This window comes from Lactuca sativa, chromosome 8 (assembly GCF_002870075.4).
Source record: "Lactuca sativa cultivar Salinas chromosome 8, Lsat_Salinas_v11, whole genome shotgun sequence".
NCBI lineage: Eukaryota > Viridiplantae > Streptophyta > Magnoliopsida > Asterales > Asteraceae > Lactuca > Lactuca sativa.
The window spans coordinates 74,290,892-74,296,293 of NC_056630.2; the positions used below are offsets into that span (position 1 = coordinate 74,290,892).

At 30.9% G+C, this 5,402-nt stretch overlaps 1 pseudogene; it reads left to right on the plus strand.

Annotated features, from left to right (window-relative positions):
- Positions 1-3,292: 3,292 nt before the first annotated feature.
- On the plus strand, positions 3,293-5,163 carry LOC111900587 (transcription factor MYB44-like; annotated as a pseudogene).
- The last annotated feature ends 239 nt before the right edge of the window (positions 5,164-5,402 follow it).

The window sequence follows — 5,402 nt, forward strand, 5'->3', positions numbered from 1 at the left end:
GAAGAACCAATAGAAGCAATAAGATTAAATAATAAAGTATTATTGTCTCTTCAATTCCAACAACTCGAAGAATATAGCATCAAGATTAAATATTCAAGGATTAATATGATAATCTCCATCGGTCCGTTCTCCAATCTAACAAACAAACTTCTTTAGTCCAAGTGTCCAATGATGATCAACTTGCACTCTGTTTCTACAAATTTATTTAATTCATTTTCATGAGTATAGTAAATCTCATGAATTTATTGTGAATGTTTTGTATATGTGGTTTAATCTCATAATGTTCAATTGAATGTATGCTTAAATTGAATTGCACGTTTTTTAATGCCTTGTTTAACTTTGATTTCACATTTTTACACTAGGGTTCTAGTAATCTGACTATTTCAATTTAAAACCATTTATGTTTATTTTTTGATTCCACGGATAAACGAGATTAATGGAAAATAGGAATTCAATATTCTCTCTACAAATGAAAATAAGTGAAAATTGGGGAAATATAATAAATTTTTCCTTCTGTGTTTTTGAATGGTGATGAACTTCCACCGGAGAATTAAGAGCTTTTGTTTTTTCTTTATTTTCTATGTTTAATTAACTCGATTGGAATATGAACACGTTGTTATGTTCCTTTTGGAACTAAATGATAAGGTATAGTTTCGCAATATTGTTATGTAGACCTGGGAGACCGTTTGTCAAATTATACTGTTTTATTGCAATTAACGCTATGTAGAAGCTTTTATTTCATATTGGTAAGCAACTCAATAAACTTAACAAGGTTTGTGAGATTTAGTGGCTACAGATTATTGTTAGATATGAGTTATGCTTATTTGTAGGCAAGTAAATGTGTAGATTTATCATTGGAGCTTTGAGACACTAGCTGTAACACTATTTGTTTCTAGAATTGGAGATAAGATGTAATCAAACATATGATATTTAGTTCTTTTTATATTTATATGTGTTATGTAGATAACGATGTTTAATAAGTATATTGAGAAAATAACATAGATAACGACGAATTCCTACTAAACGGTTATCAATCGGTTTCCCATACTGATTCTTGAAGAATGAAATATAGAAGAATGAAATGCATAATGAAAATTGATTGAATGGATATGCAAATCAAGCTTGTGCACAAAAAAATGTTTCATGTTTTTGTAATTTTTTGTACTTTATTTTTCATGTATTGGTCTTAAAGTACATTTTTTTTCCAAGAATGTAATATTATTCTTTGAAAATGTAAATTATGCATGTTGATCGTGCTTATTCTTTAAGAATGTCATTTATGAACTTGTAATTCATATCTTATGCAACACATTCTTAAGGAATTAACTATAATTTTTAGAGAATAAATTATGATTCTTTAGGAATGTCTTATGAGAATGTCAATATTAACTATTCTCACTTATTCTCGTATTTTTAAAGAAGGATATATGTATTTTATAAAATATGTATTCTTAGAGAATATGTTCCCCTTTTGTAAAGAATACATATACTTTCAAGACTTATTAATACGAAATTTTCAAAAATGACATTATCATATTCACATAAATCTAATATTCTATAAGAATGCTCATAATAATCAATTTGTTAAAGTTTTGATGAACAAAAACATTAAATTTATTAATTGTATAATTGGTTTAACTTTTAAAAATATTAACTTGGATATTTAATTGTTTGATTGTTTAATATTTAATTTGAATTAGTTAACTAAACTATAGCTAATTTTCATTTACTCTCTTAATAAAATCTCAAATTTTACCTCATAATTAATTAAGGATAATTATATTGTACATGTTATCTCATGTTAATATCGTGTACCCTATGATTACAAATCTTTCATTTTTTTAATCCAATAGAAAAAAATTGGTTATACATTCACATAATACATGTAATTCACATTTGATCCTAATTATATATATATATATATATATATATATATATATATATATATATATATATATATATATATATATATATATATATATATATATATATATATAGCTCATGGAGCTTATGAACAGTATAGTTTTCCTTTTTCAGAGTTTTCCCATAAAACTATTATATTTTAACATATTTAGTCCCTACAAAACCTTTTGGTACATTTAGTCCCTGCAACAAACTTTTTAAAATTCGGAAAATTTACTCCCTGCAATTTTTAAATTTATATAAAAGGTCCTTATAAAGTTTTTTTTTTCAAAAACAGTCCATATGTGTAACATTTTTGTATTTTGGCAGGTTTACCTAATGTGTACAAAACTAATTACAAAAATGGTCCCCGTAATTTACAGAAAATGATTATGTGTGTCACACTTCTACCACCATATTTTATGGAGTTGTCGCTTCTACTCCCTGACTTTCTCTAAACTGTTGATCACATGACTACACGTAAAAATAAACAATAAAAATTATATTTTATTAAAAGAAAAATAAAGTTAATATATATTCAATTCATTAGGGGAACTGCAACACCATAGAAACTCATTCACGCTTCCTGGACTTCGCAATATCCAGCAACATTCTCGACAAAGGAAAGACGTGTGACAACAAGATGCAGATAATCATCACCTCCCTCCAAATCAAAGAAACAAGTTCGGACCATAGGAAACTCGATCATGAAGGAACTCTCTGACGATTAGCTACCAACCGTTCTCTCTTTTCTGTCAGTTATGTCTGATTAGTCAAAGTCCAATCAATATCCTCTTTTGCTATCGTTTATGTAATTTTTTTTATCCTTTGTATGAACTCTATGTTCTAAAATAAGAGTTCACACCACTTTAACTTCTACTTTGTCATTTGAACTCATCATCACATGAAAATATTTATATAAGAAGAAAAACAAATGAAAATAGATACACATAAATGCACACTTACAAGTAGAAACATTGTTTCTGATAGTTAAAAAAATATCAATGTTTAACGTTTCTAGGATACATTGCCTCAATTGTAAAAAAATTAAAAGTACAATCTCAGCCATTACAAAAGACATTATATATATATATATATATATATATATATATATATATATATATATATATATATATATATATATATATGAGACGGTTCACTTGAGATTCTAAAAGATGTGAAGATCTTGAGATTCAACATCGGTCATATATTTTTTATTTGTGGCTCTAACACTACAGCATACCGGCAGCAACGAGGTATACCTAGTCATAAATGATTATATGGCGGAGAGGTATATTCATATATAATTATACATTTTTATAAATATACGTCTAATCATAAATGATTATACATATATGTCTGTTCAGAAAGTGATTAAGCATATATGATTATGGTGGAAGGTGGGGAGGAGGCTGTGGTTGCAGAGGTGGTGGTGGTGACAGTAGTATGGTCGGTTAGTTGCAAGGTGGCAGTGGTGGTAGCAGTTGTGATGGTGGGGAAAGTTTTGTATAATCATTTATGATTGTAAACTCTCTGATTGTACCAGTATACCGAAGGTTAGAGTGACAAATGAAAAATATGTTGTTGATGTTTAATCTTAAGATCTCTATTTTTTATAATCTCAATAGAACCTCTCTCTCTCTCTCTCTCTCTCTCTCTCTCTATATATATATATATATATATATATATATATATATATATATATATATATATATATAATACGTTTTTAATGTACATCGAATAATATTACGTTAATGTATTTTTTTTATGTTATTGTTTTTAAATCCTTCGGCACATAATAGTTAAAAACCTTATAATTTAAAATAGGGTTATTGTCGCTGTAGCCCAACAATAATTAGCATAATGGTTTAAATGATCCCTTGTGGTTTTTTTTCCTTTAAAGGGTATCAACTTGTATTTTACCGATCATTTTGGTATTTTTACCCACATTAGAAGGTAACATTGCTTTGTCATGTGCCAAGTAAACAGGTGAGTCAACAATATCCCCAAAATCTTAAAAACCTGCAACGACTACAATCAAACATGGTGTTACCCTCCTCTAAAAATTTATACCCACAATTCGATCAATCAAACCCAGATGCATATTCCTCATTTTCATCATCAAATCCTTCTGCTCCATCCATGTACCCAGCTCTCGAGACCAAAGATCTCGCTGAGAAACTGTTCCCAGACAATGATCAAATCCATGAACAAGAACAACAATCAACCGCTTTTGAATCTTCATAGGAAGTTGTAATCAAAATCCCTGAAACAACAATCTATTGTGTTCCAGTAAACAACCTTCGGCTGGATTGATTCGGCCTCTGCATCCAGATCCCAATTCACACCAAAACAATCCTTAGCAGATCTGGGAAATCTTGGCGGTTATGGTGGTGCAACCAACTTTCGTGGTAGGTGGAGCACTAGGCGTTTATGTTGGAGGAAGACGAGACTATTCTTAGAGCTCATGCGAGGTTTGGTAACAAATGGTTTACGATTGCCCGATTGTTATTGGGTCAGACTAATAACTCCATTAAAAACCTTTAGAACTCCACCTTGAAGAGGAAGTGTTCTTCCATGACAAATGGAGAATTTAACGAGTTTTCGATTCAACAACCATTGTTGAAATGATCTGTTTCCGATGGGTATGGGGTTTCGATGTCGGGTTTTTGCTTCAATCTGAGTAGTTCGTCGAGATCCGACGTCAGTGATTCCTACATTCACGTTTATCGGCCGATGGTGAGACTCGTCGCACCGGTTAATGATCCTCCGACATCGTTGAGTCTATCACTTCCTGGTGCTGAATCATTTGAAGCTTCATCGGTGCCGGTGGCAGTGACGCATCCTCCGCCTGTTCCGAAACCTGCTTCGATGGCGATTTCGGTGGCGATGTAGCAACTTCAGGTATCCCGACCACCGATTAAGCATCCAGAGAAGGTGGTTCCGCCGTTTAATGCGGAGTTTTTATCGGTGATACAGGAGATGGTTAGAATGGAGGTGAAGAATTATATTACTGGAGTTAAACTTCAACAGGCCAGTAATGGAAGTGGCTGGTTAGGTTAATCGATTACTTATTTCTACATAAATTAAATTTGGTGATGGGAAACCAATGTGGCATATGCAAGTTGATGATTAGGATGGGAGAGACCAACGTGGCATATGCAAAATGATGATTAGGATGGAGGTCACCAGGTGATCCCTTCAAATTTCCCATATTTAAAACCTAAAAACACAAGTTCGTACCCTTAAAAGACAAAAAAAAAAAAATAAATAAATAAAAAAAACCTACGAGGGACCATTTAAACCATTATACTAAAGATTGTTGGGCTACAATGACAATAATCATTTGACATATGGAGGTTTGTGTATAAAATGGATTGTTGTAATGGTTTCGGAACCATTCGATCTTTATAATAACGTTTTGTTTTTTTAGCCTGACTTTTTTTAATTTATCTTTTTTGATACGATATCGTTCTAGACTGATTTGATCTAGACTTTTT